Source organism: Carettochelys insculpta, chromosome 4, assembly GCF_033958435.1.
Source record: "Carettochelys insculpta isolate YL-2023 chromosome 4, ASM3395843v1, whole genome shotgun sequence".
Lineage (NCBI taxonomy): Eukaryota > Metazoa > Chordata > Testudines > Carettochelyidae > Carettochelys > Carettochelys insculpta.
In genome coordinates this window covers 54,921,411-54,942,114 of record NC_134140.1, presented here as the reverse complement: position 1 = coordinate 54,942,114, position 20,704 = coordinate 54,921,411, and the positions used below count along the sequence as shown (strand labels likewise).

General features: G+C 46.2%; 1 protein-coding gene across 11 annotated transcripts in view; it reads right to left on the bottom strand.

Annotated features, from left to right (window-relative positions):
- SLC7A2 (solute carrier family 7 member 2) overlaps nt 1–20,704 on the bottom strand; it is a 109,500-nt gene that overhangs the window by 77,256 nt on the left and 11,540 nt on the right. The window contains exon 1 of one of the 11 annotated variants that reach the window (XM_074992853.1): nt 2,129–2,214. The exons of the other annotated variants lie outside the window; for them this stretch is intronic. The gene's annotated coding sequence lies outside the window, so the exon portion shown is untranslated. Of the gene's footprint in view, nt 1–2,128; nt 2,215–20,704 lie in introns of those variants that run through there. 11 annotated transcript variants of the gene reach the window in all.

Genomic DNA, 20,704 nt, shown 5'->3' with positions numbered 1-20,704 from the left:
TCCCCTGAAACTTGAAATTCTCAGTTCCTGGGGACAGATAACAGCTCTTAGAAATCAGGATAAACAACAGCCAATGAATTCCCCAACCCGTGAGCTGTTTTAGATAACTACTGAGAGAAAAACCTCAGGGGGTGTTTCTCTTTCTTTTGGGTGTAATCCTATTCTTCCTGTTAGTAGTGTGGTGTAAGCCAGTTTCATAATAGCAAAATCAATCCCAGTGGTGCGAGCCATCACTGAGACGCAGCCCTCCTTTTTTCCCAGTTCAACACTTCACCTGCCTCTCACCTCCACCCTTATTTAGGGCTTGGAGCACAGCATATTTGCTCCTCACTTTTCTGCCACACACACAGCTTCACAGCTGCTATTCTATCAGTCCCTGAGTCCTGTCATCAGAGCCCAGGAAAACTTCTGGGCCACATGATCCCACCACTGCCTAAGGTTATATGAATCATTCTAGTCCTTGATTGGTGGTTTTCCACTGTTTCACCTATCATTGAGCCATGCAACATTTATTTGTTCTCTTACTTAAAATGAGTGGCAAGCATCTGTCACATCCATCAGTTTCAAGGTGCTATAGCTGCCCAACTCAAAAGTATGACGTTATTTTATATAAAATACAACTATTTACTATGTTTGAATAATAATTACAATGGGCTGATTTTAAGGCATTCTGATAGCCTGTGATAACCACACTCTTAAGTACAGAATCAGAACATTTTTAATATTGAAGACCCAGTTTCTCAAACACAGGTCCCAAAAGCTAGGCACCTAGCTTTAGGAAAGGAATGTAAATAAAAATACGTATGCACCAACAGTTATGAACACTCTCTGCTTCTCTTAATTTCACGGGATTACTTCGATTTAGATATCTAACTTTTGACACTTACTTTTGAAAGTGCTGGATATTCATTTGGAAATTTGGGCTACAGCCTTAAACAACAATGCTGTACACAACAGGGGTGAGGTACATGCCTCTCCAAATGCTGTGGGCACTAGGGACAAGGGACCAGAGCTGTCTCAAAGAATAGCAGGGGAAGGGGACTTGGAGCCACAGTGTGGGTTGGGCATCCCCATACTCACCGGCGGCAGTGGGGGGAAGCACAGGAACATGGCCCTCACCAGCTCCACTCACTCAGCTTCTGGCCGCGTCACTTAGGGGGGATGGGAGAGGAACACCCCCATCACTCTCTGGCGGGAAGTGGAGCAACATGGCCAGGAGCCGGGCAAGTGAAGAGGGATGGGGCCGAGTCACTCCAGTTTCCTTTGCCACTGACAGTGCATATGGAGTGGCCTGAACCCTGCTACTGGAGCTACACCCCCAACTAGTCCCTGCAACGGCTGCATTACTTGGGGGAGGGGTCTTGGGGGAAGAGGTAGGGCAGGGGAGAGGAAGAGGTGGGGAGGAGAAGGTACCTTGGGGCATGGGCCAGAGTGGGGATGTCCCAGGCCTCCCTAGACTAGGGATGGTACAAGGAGTTGGGGGGGTCACATGGTCAGTGCCCCGCCCAGGTTCCCTCTTCAGCAGTTGCTCCTGTATACAGTATATATGCATTGTATTATATTTCAGTCATGCCTGAAAAAGGCAATATGCACTGAGTTTAAAAAAGCCTGCACATACAACATGTTGTCAATATTTATTTTTTCAGTATATTAAAAAGAATTATTAAAGGTGACTGAGGACTGGATTTAACTTCCCAACATGCATGCCAGCCACCAAAACTGCAAAACTTGTAAGTTATCTGCCAGCATATTCAAAGCTGTTTAGAAGAAAGCATGTGATATTTCAGAGATAATAATCTAGCAAGCCTAACCAATCTATGTAGGTTGAGAAGGTTATATTGGAGATTCTGCTTGCTCAAATTATTTCTAATGAACTACTGAAACACTAACTATTGAACTTGGACATCAACAATTGTCATTGTTGCCTTGTGTATGAAAACTAACGTATTTAGCCAATTCCAAATGGTTGAAAACTGAAATATATTGGGAAATATAATATATTATGAAAATATATTTGGAAAATTAGCTCTTCAAAACAACGTAACCACTATTTGAGAATATTAGCAGCAATAGCTACCTTATATTTTCATTCCCTTTATTAAATGCCTGGAAAAGAGAAGTTACTCACCTGTGTAGTAACAATGGTTCTTCGAGATGTGTCCCCGTGGGTGCTCCACAGTAGGTGTTGGGCTCGCCCTGGCACCACAGCTTGGAAAATCTTCAGCAGTCTCCGTCAGGTCACGCATGCGCCGATGCGCGTTGGCTCTTTGCGCGCTTACCGTCACGTGTGCGATCCGGTCCCCGCCAGTTCCTGATCAACCGCTCCGGACGCCCCTGAAAAACACACAAACAGAGCTCCGAAGTGAGGAGAAACGGGTGGGTAGTGGAGCACCCACGGGGACACATCTCGAAGAACCATCGTTTCTACACAGGTGAGTAACTTCTCTTTCTTCTTCGAGTGGTCCCCGTGGGTGCTCCATAGTAGGTGACTACCCAGCAGTAACCTCCCCCCGAAAAAGGAGGTGGGTACCCGATTTATGCGCAGCTTGCCCGTGAAAGGACTGCTGTCGACAGACGTGTATCCTCATCAAGCATCCTGTGCATGGCGTAGTGCTTGGCGAAGATGTCATAGGAAGACCACGTTGCCGCTCTGCAGATATCTCTCAGCGCAATGCATTTGAAGAAAGCCGTTGACGCCGCCATCGCCCTAGTAGAGTGGGCTCTTGGCAGAACTGGCAGAGGAGTCTTGCGAATCTCGTAACACAGTCTTATGCAAGACACAATGTGATTTGAAATCCTCTGTGAAGATAGCGCTTCTCCTTTTGACCTGGATGCAATGGACACCAGAAGTCTGTCCGTTTTCCGGAAAGGTTTAGTTCTATCGATGTAGAAGGTCAGTGCCCTTCTTACGTCAAGCCACTGCAACCATGCCTCTTCATTTGAGTTGTGAGGCTTAGGATAGAACGTGGGCAGCACTATTGGTTCGTTCATATGAAAGTCTGAAGAGACCTTCGGAATGAAGGCTGGGTGTAATCGTAAGACCACCGCTTCTTTTGAGAAGATCGTGCAGGGTGGTGTGGACATTATGGCCGCGAGCTCACTCACTCTGTGAGCTGACGTGATTGCCAGGAAGAAAGTCGTTTTAATAGTACGTAGTCGAAGGGGGACTGTAGCCAATGGTTCACAGGGTGGTCCCGAGAGGGTGTGTAGAACTAGGTCTAAACTCCATGACGGTGGTATTGGTTTCCGAGGGGGGTACAGATTCACCAACCCCTTTAGGAAACGCGAGACAACAGGATGGGCAAATGTGGTTGATCCATCCTCTTCATGCCGAAACGCTGATATAGCTGCCAGATGCACCTTTATAGAGGATAGCGAAAGTCCGTTTTGTTTGAGTTGTAGCAAATAATCCAGAATCGTAGGTATGGTGGCGTCCTGGGGTATTAGTTGCCTGGAGGAACACCATTCGGAAAAACGCAACCATTTGTGCTGATAAGTCTTTCTGGTGGAAGTTCTCCGACTACATTCAAGAACTTGTTGTACTCCCTCTGAGCATGTAGTCTCTAAGGCGCTTAGCCATGGATTAGCCATGCTTGTAGCCGAAGTCTCTTCGGGTGCAGTATTGACCCCCGAGCCTGAGTGAGAATGTCCAGTACTGTTGGTAGGGGAAATGGCCGATGTTGAGCCATGCACAAGAGCAATGGGAACCACTGTTGCCGGTCCCAGGTTGGGACTATGAGTATCATGCGTGCTTTCTCCCTTCTGGCCTTCTCCAAGACCTTGTGTATAAGTGTCGTGGGAGGGAACGCATAAAGTAGAGGGCCCTTCCATGGGATCATGAAGGCATCCCCCAAAGACTCCTGTCCCATGCCCGCTCTGGAGCAGTACTGGGGACATTTCTTGTTTTCTCGGGTGGCGAACAAGTCAATTTAGGGAAAACCCCATCTGCGGAACACTCGGTGAAATAGGTCTGGACGGATCTGCCACTCGTGAATGGGCGCAAAGTGTCTGCTGAGTTGGTCCGCCTTGACGTTGTGGACCCCCAGTAGGTATGAAGCCTTTATGATTATATTGTTGGCGATGCACCAGTTCCAGAGTCGGACCGCCTCCGCACAAAGCGTACAAGACCTGGCTCCCCCCTGTCGGTTTATATAAAACATGGTGGTGGTGTTGTCGGTATTCACGCCGACTATTTTTCCGCGCAGATAATTGTGAAAATGCCTGCATGCATTGAACACTGCCCTGAGCTCTAATATGTTTATGTGCAGTGTCTTCTCCGCGGGGGACCATAATCCTTGAGTGGTTTTGTTGTCCATGTGAGCCCCCCCATCCCATATGGGAGGCATCTGTTGTAATGAACACAGTAATTTGCGGTTGGCGGAAGGGCACCCCTGTTAGGAGATTCTTGGGGTTTCCCCACCATGTTAGTGACCTTCGTGCCTCTGTTGTAAGTGACACCCTCTTGTGGATGGTGTGGATTGAGGGTTTGTATACGGTTGCCAACCAATGCTGCAATCCTTGCATATGCAGCCTGGCGTTTTGCACCACAAACGTGGTGGTTGCCACATGCCCCAACAGTTGTAAGCACGTGAGAACTGGAACAGTGGGGTTGTACGTTAGTAGTTGTACGAGAGATTCGATGGCACAAAAACGAGCCTCGGGTAAATACACCCTTGACGTGACTGACTCTATCCGAGCCCCTATAAACTCTATATTTTGCGTGGGGTCGGTCTTTGACTTTGAGAAATTGATGATGAGGCCCAGTGAGGTAAATGTGTTTGTGGTGATGTGTATCATCCATAATACCTCCGCCCGGGAAGTTCTCTTTAGCAGGCAATCGTCCAGGTACGGGAAAATGAAAACTCCCTGTCTGTGTAGGTATGCTGACACCACCGCTAAGGTCTTGGTGAAGACTCTGGGTGCTGAAGAGAGTCCGAATGGGAGGACTCTGTACTGGAAATGATCTGTGCCCACAAGGAACCGGAGGAAACGCCTGTGGGCTGGATGAATTGCGATATGAAAATACGCATCCTGTAAGTCGAGGGCTGCAAACCAATCGCCATGGTCTAGTGCCGTGATTACTGAAGCCATCGTAGTCATTTTGAAGCGCTGTTTGCGTAGGTACTGGTTCAGTGAGCGTAGATCCAAAATGGGTCTCCACCCTCCTGTATTCTTTTCCATCAGGAAATACCTGGAGTAGAACCCTTTGCCTTGAAATTGTTCCGGTACTCTCTCCACCGCCCCTATGAATAGGAGGTGGTCCACCTCCCACCTTAATTCCGGCAGGTGAGAGGGGTCTCTGAGAGGGGGTGCGGTGGGAGGATTTGGTGGAGGTAAAGACTGGAAGGGGATCGTGTATCCCGTGTTTATAATCTCCAATACCCTCTTGTCCGACGTGATGCTTTTCCATTGTGGGTAAAATGGCTTGAGTCGGTGATGGAACATGTACTGAGATTGGCACTGAGGTACGGTCTTCGCTTCGCGGCCCTCGACATACCCGTCAAACTTGCTGTCTTGCACTTTGCCCTGCAGAGGCATTGCCCTGCTGAGGCCGGCGCCTAGAGCCCTTATAATGTGTTTGTTGATGACGTCCCTGATCATACCCCTGTTGAAATTGGGTACGTTGCTGTTGGTAACCATAACGGCGTTGCTGAGGATAAAATTTCTTCCTTCTGAACGGTGGGGTATATATCCCCAAAGTCCAAAGTGTCGCTCTGGAATCTTTGCTCGAGTGTAGGACTGAGTCGGTCGATTCAGCAAACAATTTTATTTTGTCGAAGGGGAGGTCTGCAATTTTGACCTGTAACTCCTTTGGAATGCTGGATGTGTGAAGCCATGACTCTCTTCACATCAGCACTGCAGTGGCCACGGCGCGGGCCGCTGTGTCCACCACATCCAGTGCAATCTGCATGCCCGCTCGAGAAGCTGCGTAGCCCTCTTGCACAAATGCCTTAAGAATTGGCCTTTTATCCTCTGGAAGGAAGTCCATGAGGGCAGTAAGCTTGGAATAGTTGTCGAAATTGTGATTCGACAAATGAGCGGCATAGTTGGCCATGCAGAGCAACAGAGTAGAGGAGGAGTAGGCTTTTCTACCCAGAAGATCCAGCTTCTTTATGTCCTTGTCCAATCCCTCAGATTTGTACTGGGACGATTTGGATCTGTGTTGGGACGATTCAACCACTAGCGAGTTTGGCTGTGGATGACTAAATAGAAATTCCATACCTTTCGCAGGGGCGAAGTACTTTTTGTCCGCTCTTTTGTTGGTAGGAAGAGCGGATGCTGGACTCTGCCATATATTAGTGGCTGCCTCCATGATTGCATCGTCCAGAGGAATAGCAATTTTAGAAGAAGATGGAGGCCTGAGGTTTTTAAGGAGTCTGTGGTGTTTCTCCTGCACCTCCACCACTTGAATATCTTGGGATTGAGCTACTCGTTTGAACAGCTCCTGGAACTGTTTCAGGTCATCTAGGGGAGAAATGTCTCCAGGGACCACGGCCTCGTCTGGCGAGGATGAGGAGGCATCATTATGGTATCTCTCCTCCAATTCCTCTGGATCCTGGCTGTATTGATGTGATTGCCTTTGTGGAATTTCGAGGTGGGGTTCAATGTCTTTAGACCCAGCCTCCGATTGGGGAACTCGTGGTGTTCCCCCAGGTGGAAGCAGAACACTGTGGCGTTGAGGGGTGGTCGACGGGGATCCATAGTGAGACGTCAACCTCCTATGCTGACGCCCCGCATAATGATGGCGGTTGTAGCAACAGGGACAGGGACCCAGTGATGGAGACCTGGACCATGACCCAAGGATGTAAGGGTGGTGCCTGGAATGTCGAGACCTCCGAGAAGATACCGACGTACAAGGAGAGCCTCTGTGAGAAGACTCATAGGGATCTCTGCTAGATGATGGAGAAAAGTGTGCAGACCCCTAGGATGGACTCCGAAGAAAAGGAGAAGGACGTCTGTGGCAGGCTGAAGGTGTAGCTGCCTGTCGAATCTCCGGTGGTGATCGTGGTGACAGAGGCAGCGCAATTACCTCAGGAGAGGGGCTGCGGTGCCTGGTCTTCATTTTAGCCTTTACCCTCTCGGGTGGTCTTATCGGTGAGCTTGGTACCGGAGCAGGTGTCGTGCTGATTTCCACTGCTCCCGGTGCCATTGTTGCTGGTGCCGTCGATCCCAGTGCCGTCGTCCTCGGTGCCGTCGTCTCCGGTGCCTCTGGGGAAGTCTCGATCGGTGCCGCAGTAGCCGGTGCCAGACTGACTAGTGCCCCCACGGCTCTCAGTGCCGTCTCCCCGGTAGCTGCAGGGCCTTGAGTGGTTGCATGCGAAGCAGCTTTACCAGTGGAGGAAGCCAGCATGCGCGGGCCCTTTGTTACACTCATCCCGCTCCCAACAGTAAGTGGCAGGGATTGAGTAGGCGAGGCTCTTCTTTTCTACACCGCAGAGGAGGTCAAAGAGGCAGCCTTCCTCTTGTGTGATCCTGAAGAGCCCTCCGCATGCGTTGTCTCCGATGAGGCAGGCTGAAGTGCTTTGTCAACTAGCAGCATCTTCAGCCTCATTTCTCTATCTTTTCTAGCTCTATTAGTCAACTTGGAACAATGGGAGCACTTCTGGGGAATGTGTGTCTCCCCGAGGCACCGTATGCATCTGCTATGTCCATCCGAAGCAGGCATGGCCTCCCGGCAAGATTCACACTTCTTAAGCAGGGGGATGGCATTGTTAAAACTTAACTCTGAGTCCTTAGGTGCTAATGGCACACTTAACAGTCTATTAGGTGATGTTAATAACCGTCGGCCTGTGAAGGCTGACAGACAAAAGCAGCGGGCCCGCCCGGAGGCGGCCGCTGCGGTTTTAAGATAGTCTTTAGCTTTTAACAACTTTTAACAGAGTAACTAACTATAATAACTATAGAACTGCTAACTATGAACTGTTAAAAACTATTAACACGAGAAAAAATAAGATTTATCTGTCTCAGGCGTTGGAGCCGGAGAGGATTCCATCTGCAGCCATTAGTGGTTGGGAAGGAACTGGCGGGGACCAGATCGCGCACGTGACTGTAAGCGTGTGAAGAGCCGACACACATCGGCACATGCGCGACCCGACGGAGACTGCTGAAGATTTTCCGAGCTGCGGTGCCGGGACGAGCCCAACACCTACTGTGGAGCACCCACGGGGACCACTCGAAGAAGAACTTCAATTACACTGGAGTAAGGTAAAGATGTTTCCTCAGTTCCTTGCTTCACATTTGATTGACTTTTTCTCTCTGACTCTTTATTTTTAGAGCTAGGAAAGAAAGACAACAGTTGCATGCAGTGAATAACGAAGTTTGTACATATCTTAACAGCGTACCAAAATTACTTGAACCTACGATTCTACACTGAAATTTAAGTTCAAGCATCTATTTCAAAACTTCTGCTACCCCTCGTATGATGCAGTGTACTGGAACTGGAATACTATACTACTACGGCCCCTTTTTGTCCTGAGAGATGGTGGTTAGCTGCAGTGGTGAGAGTCTATGGGCAGTGTTTGAGTCTGCAGCTTCTCTTGTGGTTTATCCATCCAATACTGGATTTGCACGATCGAATGCAATAAACGCATGTCAGCCTATTTCTGAATTCTTGAGTCTTAAGAGTTTTTCCCTCTAAGATAAAGTTTTTTTTAACATGGCTTGCACACATACTATCGAAGGGTGATGTGCCCTGTTGTAGCAATCATCGCCAGGTATTTCAATCTAATGATGTAGATTCCCAGAATTGTGGATCAATGTTGAATTTTTTCATGGATTTTTTGCATGTATCCTCGAATCTTAGCTTTGGTCTTCCTCTTGTTCTCAACCCACATGACAATTCACCGAAGAGGATCTCTTTGGGAACACATTCATCACCCATTCTTCTCACATGACCAAGCCATTGTAGTTTTCTGCTGTTGAGGATCGCTATGAGACTGGATATCCCAGATCTTGACGGGACATATACATAGAAACTTTATCTTGCCAGTAGATATTCATAATTCTGTGGAGGCAGCGAAGACGGAAGCTGTCCAATTTTTTCTCCTGGTTCAAATGGGTGATCCATGCCTCAGAACCATATAGCAGGATACTCAGTGCACTTGCCTGATAGATTAGTATCTTTGTTTTCACTGTCAGTTTAGGATTATTCCATGCTCATTTCGTAAGTCTGCCAAAAATAGTAGCTGCCTTCTTGATTCTGATGTTCATTTCTCCGTCCGTGTATAGGTTTGTGGTGACAGTAGATCCAAGGTAATGGAATTGTTGAACCACATCTAATGGGCTGTTATCCAAAATGACATTAGGTCACAGAGGCACACCTTGAATGAATACAAACAGTTTTCTTCATGCTTATATCAAGGGAAAACAACTTGCAGGCTCTGGACAGAGAATCTATCAGTGACTGTAGTGTGTCTTCATCATGAGTGATGAGAGCTGCATCATCTGCAAAGAGGAGTTCCCTAATGAGGATTTTCTTGACCTTCATTTTGGCCTTGAGTCTTGTTAGGTCATAGAGAGAGCCATCTAATCTTGTGTGGAGAAACACATCGCTGCTTGAGTTTTGAAATGCGCAGTTTAGTAGAACTGAAAAGAATATGCCAAAGAAGGTAGGGGCAGGAACACATCCTTGTCTGACTCCGCTGTTCATTGCAAACAGTTCCAATGTAGATCTATCATATTGCACTGTTGCTTTCATGTTTTCGTAAAAGGATGTTATGAGCTTGCGTAGGGTCAGTGGGGAGCCAATCTTGTTTAATACTCTGTATAGTCCTGATCTACTAACTGTGTCAAACGCCTTGGTTAAGTCCACAAATGCTATAAATAACAGCTTTCCTTGTTCTCTGCATTTTTCCTGTAGTTGTTGAAGTGAGAAAATCACATCCATTGTTGACCTGCCAGCCCTAAAGCCACATTGTGTTTCTGGATAGACTCAATCTGCGAGCTTTTGCAGGTGTTTGAGAAAGACACACTCAAGTGCTTTACCTGTGATGTTCAGTAACGAGATGACTGTGTAGTCGTTGCAGTCACCCTTGCCACCTTTGATTTTATAAAGAGTGATGATGTTTGCATCCTTCATGTCATGTGGGACACATCCTGCCCTCCAACATTTTAGGAGTAAATCACAGAAGAAGGAGAAGAGCACAGCTTTGTTTGACTTCAGGACTTTAGCTGGAATTTAGTTGTTTCTTTGTGCTTTTCCATTGGACAGAGCATCAAGAGCTTGAGTAAGTTCCTGCTCCGTAGGGTCTGCATCTAGCTTAGACTTTTCTGGAGGAGTTGGGAAGAGGTTGTCAAGTTCAGGTTGTATTGTACACTCATGGAAATAAAGACCTGAGAGTGTTCCCCCCATCTGGACATCTGCAGCTTTTTGTCTGTGATCACCTGTCAATTTAAATGTTTCAGTGGGGTTACTTTGGCCTGAGTGCTTTCTTCAATTCATCACACATGGTTTTCAGGTCACCTAAATCAGATGCCTTATGAATATCAGAACATAGATCGGCCCAATACTTGTTGGATTCGCTCTGAAGAACAGATTTTGCATGTCGAAGTTGATCTCTTGTGCTTTGAGATGGGTTTTTTATGTTATTCAGACGTGCCTTGAGTTTTTCTTCAAGACGAGGCTTGCATTTTTATCAATCCAGTCTTCGTTAGAGAATTTGTGTGTTCCAAAGGCAGATTTGGCACATTCGTATATCGCATCTCTCAGCACGGACCATATTTCATTAATGGTTTGTTGGTCAGGTTTGTGTTCCATTTTGCCAGTGAGATCATCAACATAGATGGCATTATGAACTACAAAGACAGCTTCTCTACCTTTGATATTCGTAGTCATCCCAGGCAAGCCACTAAATAGAGTCAGACTCTTGCAGTAAGTAATTTTCACTCTCCCATAAGACCATAAGAACGGCCATACTGGGTCAGACCATAGGTCCATCAAGCCCAGTATCCTGTCTTCTGACAGTGGCCAATGCCAGGTGCCCTGGAGGGAATGAACAGAACAGGCAATCATCAAGTGATCAGTCCCCTGTTGCCCATTTCCAGACTCTGGCAAACACAGGCTAGGAGCACCCTCCATGCCCCTCCTTGCTAATAGCCATTATGGATCTATCCTCCATGAATTTATCTAGTTCTTTTTTAAACTCTACTATAGTCTTGGCCTTCACAACATCCTCCGGCAAGGAGTTCCACAGGTTAACTGTGCATTGTGTGAAAAAGCATTTTCTATTGTCTGTTTTAAACCTGCTACCTATTAATTTCATTTGGTGACCCCTAGTGTATGTGTTGTGAGAAGGAGTAAATAACAACATTTACTTTCTCCACACCAGTCATGATTTTATATACTTCTATCATATCCCCCCCCAAACCTCTTTTTTCCAAGCTAAAAAGTGTCAGGGTGCATCTACACGTGCATTCCTCTTTCAAAAGAGGTATGCAAATGAGGGAATTGAAAATGCAAATTAGGTATAAATTTGCACATTTGGCACCTCATTTGCATATTCTAATTTTGAAAGAAAAAAAGCCAGTGTAGACATTGCTCTTTCGAAAGTAAACCCCATCTTCGAAAGAATCCTTCTTCCCATTAAATATAGGTGGTCAAAATCAGCCTCAGTGTGTAGTGCATGCAGGGCAGTACAATCATATGTTATGCCAAAGGTGCTAATAAAATGCACATTACAATAGGAACACTCAATATGAAACTTACAGGCCGTGTCTACACTGGCACAAAACTTCAAAATGGCCGTGCTAATAACCATCTTGAAGATTACTAATGAGGCGCTGAAATGCATATTCAGCGCCTCATTAGCATGCCGCCAGCCGTGGCTCTTCGAAATACCCTCATTCCTATCAGCTGATAGGAATAAGGGCATTTCAAAGTTGGTGGGGTCCTTTCGAAAAGGACCCCACCATCTGGACGAGCCGTGTGGGAGTGAAATGCGGCAATTTTGAAGAGCCATGGACGGCGGCATGCTAAGGAGGCACTGAATATGCATTTCAGCACCTCATTAGTAATCTTCAAAATGGCCATATTTCGAAGTTTTGTGCTAGTGTAGATGTAGCCATAATAAAAAATAGTTAAACCTACCGGGATCTTCCCAATAAAAGCTAGCTCCAGGCGACTACATTAGAGAAATGGGATTTTGTGTGTTAAACATACCTTTTCTCTGGAGAGCAACTAGCCAAAAAACAGTTCCAAAGAATATTTACTCATCATCACTGGCAATTCGATGATTTAAGGATGATCTCCTGCCACAGATTTACAAGATGACTCAAAAATCCAGTTGTGGAATCACAAGGCTGCCAGCCATAGATATGGCCACCTCCTGCTGAGTCAGCTATCTGAAGTTCCTTTGTGTTCAAAAACAGCTGGAAGAAGTGGGTAAATACTGAGGTCCACCTGTTTTCAGGAACAAAGTGCCCCATGTAGCCAGTGGTTAGGGCTAAAGCATTTCACAGGAGAAAAGGACAATGCACAAACAAGAGAGAAGCAGATAATGGGGTAAAAGCAATGAAAGACCAAGAAGCACAGAGAAAAATGGAGTTGTACACAGAGGTGTTGCAGGTCACTGGATTTTCTGCCAATGAAACTATGTGCAATTTTGAGCAACTCATACTGAAGCGAGGGATTTGTGCACAATTTGTAGATAAATTACACAGAAAATACCCTGCGTCTGTCATAGTTCATCTTCCAACAGAAAGCTCACTTACTGCAAAGCTCCCCAAATGTGCCTCACTTAGAGAGCCGATACGCAGAAGACATGCACACCCCCAGGGGAAATTGCTACCTTTTTCACATGATGAACCTTGTATAGATTTTAGTCCGTAATAGTGGGTTAGTGTAAACATTCAGTTAAATATTCAGAAAGTTCATTTAACTCACAGAGTGTGGATAAAAATGCAGTATCAACAGTAATTTGCTGGAAGTTCTATTCTTCCCTCACTTGGTTCACTGAACTAAGTGCAAACCATCTGTTATCCCACAGGATAGAAAAAACAGTCAAACAGATAAAAATCTCACTTTAAACAAAGCTGAAAATACTTGCTTAGACAACTATCGAATCTGGTGGATTTAATCAAACACCACAAAGGACATTAAAGTACTGTGTACACTTACAACAGACTTTGGAGGGAACAATACCAAGATCTTTAAAACAGAAACATAGATTTTAACGAGATAATTTTTATGTTGAAAGCTAAATTCCCTAAAATAATGGCCTCGTGCATGGGATATAAGTTAAGATGGTCTGACGAAGAGATTCCTAACCGACCAGCATCGCATTGCAGCACTACAACAATTTTGGGGGTGGACACTCTGAGTCATGTCCCTCTGAAGTACAGTTGTTGAAATCAATAATTCCTCCTTTATGGAAAGTGCACTATGGTATTTTTTCTCTTGTATGCACTATCAAACAGTAGATCTTACCACTGAAAAATGTCGCTATAAAATAAATGCTACCCTTTCAACTTGCGCCTCTGTACAAGAGCAAACCTCGCCCAATTCTGTTAAAACACCTAATACTCAACAAGCTTTCAAAGAGCAGCACATTCTTCAGTTTCAAACTTGACTACCATGATTAAGCTGTCATTTCAGTGGATCAGTGAGTGAAAGGAAGGGCTTCCTAAATAGCACATGAATACTTTTATTTATTTATTTATTTATTTATTTTTAATGAATCCTCAGAGGATGCAAATTAATGGTACAAGATCCTTGATTGTATGTAACAACAACTTACGTGATCTCCATGAAAATGGAGCAATTTCATATTTATCCATTGGGAAGGGAAGGGAAGAAGGATGCAAAGGAGGGATGAAGAAAACAGCAGCAAATGAAAAGATAGCCAAGAGATCCCCTCTTACAGCAATGTGGTAACAACAAAACTACAGAAGAAAGGAAGTTCTAAAATCAAAACAAATGCAGAAAAATAAAAGAAGAGAAAAAAGGAGCACAGCTTTGTCCAGGGGACCCGCAATGTTAGACTGATAAGAAAAGCCTGTTCTCATACGAATTTCTAAAATACCAATAACCTACAAGCTGTGCCAGATTTATGCACAAGCTAAAGTGAACTGTAAAGTAAACTAGGGCTTCAGATTATTAGGGCCCTCTAACAGAATAATATACATTTTTAATGCTATAGGGCCTCTTAAACTTGACATACAGTAAACTCTATTTTACCCAGTTTTCATTCCACTGGACCTTTCAAATAACCGGCACAAACATGAGCTTCAGGAACTGAACACAGAGCCTCTTAAACTTGACATACAATAAATTCTATTTTATCCAGTAGTGACAGACGTAGCCTTGTTAGTTTGTATTCTAGCAAAACACACCAGCAGTCACGTAGCACTTTAAAGACTAAATAAACAGTTTATTAGGTGATGTGCTTTCGTGGGACAGACCCACTTCTTCCAATCTTTAAAGTGCTACATGGCTGCTGTTCTATTTTACCGGAACTCTCAAATAACCAGCACAACCACGTGCTTTCTGAACTGAGCGCAGGAGCAACGCCCCACCTCCAGGGGCAGCCCGCTCAGCGCTTGCCCTGCCTCTCTCTGAGCTGACAGAGGGACTCCCAGCCCTGGGGCTGCCAGGGCTCCCCAGACCCTAGCCAGCTCCCAGCCCCACGGCTGCTGGTGGAGTTCCGTGCCCTGCCAGAGTTCCCCCAAACCCAGCTCCCCAGGGCTGAAGCTGACAGAGTTCCCCCAGCTTTCGCTGCCTCTCCAGGGCTGGGGCTGCCGGCAGGGCTCTGAACCCCAGCCGGCTCCCAGCTGCAGGGCTGGTGGGGTCCCCTGTTCCCCCGCTGGGGATCTCACAGACGCCTCTCTATTAAGCGGCATATTTGAACATCCGGCAGCCTTCCGGTCCTGGGGTTGCTGGATGTGAAAGATTTTACTGTAGGTTAGGGCCTCAGCACATCTTAATCCAGCCTTGGACTTTTAAGTTTCCAGCAACTCAGAAAGCAACTGACCAGGGAAGTCAGGGTCCAGGAGGGGATTCTGGCCTTGAGGAAGACTGTAGGAGGGGGTGCAGTGAGTTGGGATGCAGTGGGGGTGCCAGCTCCCAGCCAGGAGCACTCTCAGGAAGAATCCCAGTCTTGCTAGCAGCCCTAGACTGTCCCCAGGTGGCTCTCTGTGCTGCAGGAGAGCCTCTCCATGCTGCTTCTGTCCTCAGCAAAATTGGATCCCAGCCAACAGGACTTAAGAAATTTTCCTGGGGGTGGGGGCAGTGTGCAGAGCTCCCCACCGCTGCAGTTTAGAGAGCCACAGGGAGCAGCTAGCTGCTTTGAGTGGCACTGCTTTATACACAGGAGCAGGCTGAATTAAAAGGCTTGGCAGGCTCCATCTGGCCCATGGGCTGTATCTTGCCCACCCCAATGTAGGATATCTCTAGGTTTCACTGAAAAGAAGCTCTCTGAGAATTTCATTTTGTACATTCTGCACAAAATGAGACTTTAATGATTCTGTAATTCTTTTAATTCTACTGAATATAAAACACATTTACAAAGCTTTTATTTTTCAAATAAGAAGGAAGTCGTGGCATTAACAGATCCCTATAAACTTGCTCAGTGGGGTTCCATGGATGATGCAATGTTGGCAGCATAATAATACTTTGCCTTTAGACCACAGAAAAAAATGTATTATTGTATTATTCCAATTTTACGTCTTACAGAAAATTTAACTGACTTCCTCAAGTTCACAAAGCAAGTCAGTCACAGACAAAGACATAGCCAACCTCCCAACATAGTGACAAGTTCTAATCAGTTGATAACTACTTGAGCATAGTAGAGTGTCAATGAGAAAGGGCAGGTAATTTGTAGAAAGGATGAAAGTTATAGAATCTAAAACGATGGAGAGAGCTAGGCATTTATGTATTTAATAATCCTTTTATACTGACATGGTGGGCTGTAAATCCAGGCATGGAAGGAACCCTCAATATGTTAGCCTCCTATTTCTACTTAATGCATCTGCGTAATTGTTTTCTTCGACCAGATCGTGTACTGATCTCTCCACGAGGTCCAGAATCTGCACAGAGAAAGAGGGAAATGGGGTTCGTTTCGATAATACACATCCTCTCCTCTCCCTCCCAACGCTCTGACGAGTCACTTGAAACTATAATATTGACCAAAACAACCCAAAATCCCCAAAGGTAGCTGGATAACTGCGAACGCTCTCTCTAGGGGAAATTCCTCTTCCTGTTCCATAAGGTTGGTCATTTTTTAAATTGCACAAAACTGAACACCCTTGCCCCGTCCCTTTGCCCTTCCCCAAGGCTCCTTCTCTGAGGGCCCGTCCCCAATGACTCCACTCCCCTTCCTCGATCACTTGGTCTCCTCCACCCTCATTCACTTTCACTGGGGTGGGGCGGAGGGCTCGGGTGTGGGGGAGGGTGTTGGCTGCTGGTGTGGGCTCTGGGGTTCATGATGAGGGAGGGGTCTTCTGGACTGGAGCCAAGGGGTTCACAGTGCAGAAGTGGGCTCAGAGCTAGGCCAGGGGATGGGGGGCAAGGAGGGAGTAGGCTCTGTGGTGGGCTGGAGATAAGAGGTTTGGAATGCAGTACCGATTCAGAGCTTGGCAGGGGATTGTGGGCTCCAGGAGAGAGTCTGAGTGTGGGAGATGCTCAGGGTTGGGGGATAGCAGTGTAGGAGGGTGTGCAGGTTCTGGGAGGTAGCTCAGAGCTGGGGCAGAGGGTTGGAGTGCAAGCTCTGGGAGGGGATTAAGAATAAAGTGTAGAAGGAGGTTCCAACCTGGGACAGGGAGTTGGGATGCAGGAGGTTCAGATTCAGGCTTCACCTAGATGGTGCTTACCTCAGGCAGCTCCCAGCTGGCAGTGCAATGAAACTATAGCATGCTCTCTGCCTGTCCTGGCTCTGCATAGCTCCCAGAAGTGGCCAGCACATCCAGCTACTAGTCAGAGGGATGAACAGGTGGCTCTGCAGAGGATGTGCTGCTAAAACCCCAGGCATCCCTGCTGCAGCTCCTCTTGACCACAGTTCCCAGCCAATGTGAGCTGCAGAGCTGACATGGAGGGTAAAGGCAACTTGTAGGGCTTCCCAAGTCATGGCATGCCAGATGCTTCCAGGAGGTGCACAGAGACAGCACCGAGGAGCCTGCTTTAGCCCAGCTGCACCGCTGGCAAGATTTTTAACAACCTAGTCAGCACTGCTGACTAGAAGAGTCAGGGTCCCTTTTCAACTGGGTGTTCTGATCAAAAACCAGACTCCTACTGTCCTACTACCCCCAAACAACTATACAATTCAATTCGGGGTAGTCAAAAGCTTAAACACTTAGCCCAAGTAATTATAAAGCCAGCCCAGTGGCTCATTTGAGGAGGACTTGTAGGTAGGAAATGGGCTCCTGCAGCAGGTTCTGAAACCGAGACATTCCAGGGAAAAGTGCATCCACTCCAGCATGGAGAGAAGATGGGAAAAACTTAGGAAATGTATGCCAAGAGGTGAAGAGAAGTGTTTTTTATATTGGATGTTTTGCCTAAGTTTCTTGCTGAAGAAAAAAAAACTGCACCCTGGAAGGGATTTGGGAATGGCAGTGAGCCAGTCCTGGGCTGGGCCAACCAGTGACTGAGGCCAGAAAAACAGGAGAGGCCATGGTGAACTCACTTATTCTGGAACCAGAAGACCTCCGTGCAGTTTGAAAGCTTGTTCCACTCACCAAGAGAAGCTGATCTAATAAAATATATTATCTTACATACGCTGTCTCTCAATTTTCTAGAGAAATTCATAAAGAAGCTCCCCAAAGCTGCAAAAGTTGGGGTCCAAAGAAACAACCCAGAATTGCTAGAAGTTGTAGTAAAATTGACAACACGTGGAGGCAGACTTTCCAATTAGACCGCTCACACTGGATTCACAATGCTTTCAGGCCAATCAGTACTGGAAATGAGGGGAAGAGAGCTCATGGCTAGCCCAAATCCAGACCAGGTAGGGTAGTCCTATGACACACTAAGTCATTTCTCACGTCCTAAAAATCACAATCAAAATACATCTTAACAGGCCTGCCGACGGGGGGTGGGAGGGCAGGAAGCTCAAGTAGTGGTGTCAGCCATCCCTTCGGGCCTCTGTGAAAGGCTGTGGAGCACTGTGCTGCCACTCCACACGTGGGTCTGCGAGAGCATGGCATGGAGGCCAGGGCTGACTGCCCTAAGCCTTGCCTCTCCTGCCCTTGCCCCCCGCCCCCCCTGTCCCCTGGCCTACCCCTCATACTTTTCCTCTGGGCCTGCAGAGTCTGTCGGCACTGCTGCAGCTTCACAATTTGACACACTGACATATTGGAACCAGGATGCCGGAACAAAGCGGGTCAGAGGTTGCACCCCCTCACTTTTTACCAGTCACAATGTCAAGTAAGTGGGGGAAGGGTTGGAGAGAAGTAGGTGGGGGACAGAGTGTGGGAGGGAAGAGGTGGTGTGGGAGTGAGGTCTTGGGGAAAGGGTTGGCCTGATGTTGGAGCCTTCAGAAGAAGGGGAAACATGAGGGCAAGCCCTCAGGAGAAAGAGACGGGGCCATGTTTCCGGCACTATCGACCCTACTGCTTTTAGAGACCCGCTGCTGCTCCTGACTGGTACATTTGGTAGTAGATCATTGTGTATCTCTGATGTGAAAAGCATGCATCACACACACACACACACACACACACACACAATGTTGCAATCACAGTCACTTTTGTACAATTGCATTCTCCCAACAGTATGGTATTCTAAAAGTGTTAAATTGAGGCACATAATCCTTATATTAATCACAGACAAATACCGTGTTCAGAGGAATTAATTCTTAATCGTCATGAGATTAACTGGAAATTCACAGGATATTCAAGTGCCAGATTTTGCTAAATATCACCTTATTTAATTACTCAGTCTAAAGATGTGGAAGAAAGTACAATAAATAATCCCATCTAATTGTTTTTATTGTATAATTGCACTGTCCATAGTGCTTCACAAACCTAAAATAAATGAGTCCCTCTCTCATGGTACCAGAGAGCTTGCTGTTTAATTGCAGAAAGGACACAACACTAAATAACCTCAAATAATGGGCAAAAATTGGCGGTACGGTGAGGAAACAGAACATAATTTACAGTAATGATACAGGGATTGTGTGCACATATTGGTTTTTCATAATAGAATACAGGTGTATATTTATACTCACTACGTTACTTAAAATCCATTTTTTTCAAGAAGGGGTACAGGAAAAATCTCAATTTTGTTTTAAAAATCCCCCCACTTTTACCTATAATCACATCCCTTTAGGAAATTTGAGGGCACGAATGCAAAAGGAATATAACTGTTGATCTGTACCTTTGGGAAGGCAATAAAACATGAGTCTGTCAGGAGAAAGCATTTGGTGCAGAGTCTGCTATCATCCCCTCCAGCTGGCAATTTACTCCTAGCTCCCGAAAGTCTAGGAGGGACATTTGGCATTGATTTTGCTGATGCAACCTCTCTATTATATTTGTTCAGTAAGCAGAGGGCTCTAACTATACACATCCATAACAGATGGTGCACTGCTCACAAATTTCAATAATCAATAAAAATGGACAATTCTGTAGATGGGCAAGTCACTGGTTTTGCATCCAGCAAAGTAACTTTCAAGGACAAAGAGGAGAGCATTATTTTAGTAAGGACAAACATTCAGAAATGCAGGCGAGCGCTTATGACTGAGTGATTTGGTAAGAATCTAGAGCAGTATTTCTCAACCTTTTTTTTGCTGATGACCTTTGGATTTTAAAAAAAAAAAAAATTGACACCCTCACCCCACCCCAGACTTGAAAATAATTGTGACCCTGCTGTCTTAAATATTATAAAGTAAGTTATGAATAATACTCAAGACTGGTGTTAGGGGGTGGCACAGCAACTGCCTGGGGCCCCAGGCTACAGAGGGCCCCACGACGCTAAGTTACATGCTCCAGCCCTAGGTAGCAGAATCTGGGCTTGGGCTTAAGCCACAGCCTCCCATAAGGGAGCGAAGCATGTAACAAAATTTGCAGGGCCCCTTGTGGCATGTGGCCCAGGACAACTGTCTTGTCTGCCCACTCCCTAACACAGGCCCTGCAATTGCAGCCCCTCTAAATGCCACCCCCCAGCTCCCACATTGAGAAATACTGACCTAAAGTATCAGATCTAAAAGCTGACTCTAGCCCTACATGTTCTCCTGAACTAGAGAGAGAGAGAGAGAGAGATTTAAAAAAAAAAAAACTGCCAGAGATAGTGATAGGTCATGCTGTGAGTCTAGGGGGCTGGACTTGATGACCTTTCAAAGGGTCCCTTCGTGCCTTACAAGGGGTGTGTGTGTACACACATATGTATATCCTTGTAATAGATGCCAGATAATCCATTTGCAGGGAGAATTGCTGGCAGAGCAGTTTTTGACTTTCCGCTTCCAGCCCATACAACAGTGTTTCCCAAACTTCGAACATTCACACTCTCCTTTTCAGGACTTCGGTCTTATCAGTATACCCCCTATCCCAGTGTTTATCTCCTCATGTTTGGTAATTTACCTTCTGCCACGTGCCCCTTGAAACCCTTTCGCGCACCACACTTTGGGAAACACTGCCATACAAAAGTAAAAATGCATATACTACTGTCCTGGCTGCATTTTGAGAAAACATTTTCTGTTATGGTTTGGGCATAATCACCACCTGTAAGATAGCTGTGAGAAACACTTAGGATCCTTTATGGTACCTGATATCAAGGAAGAACAAAAGC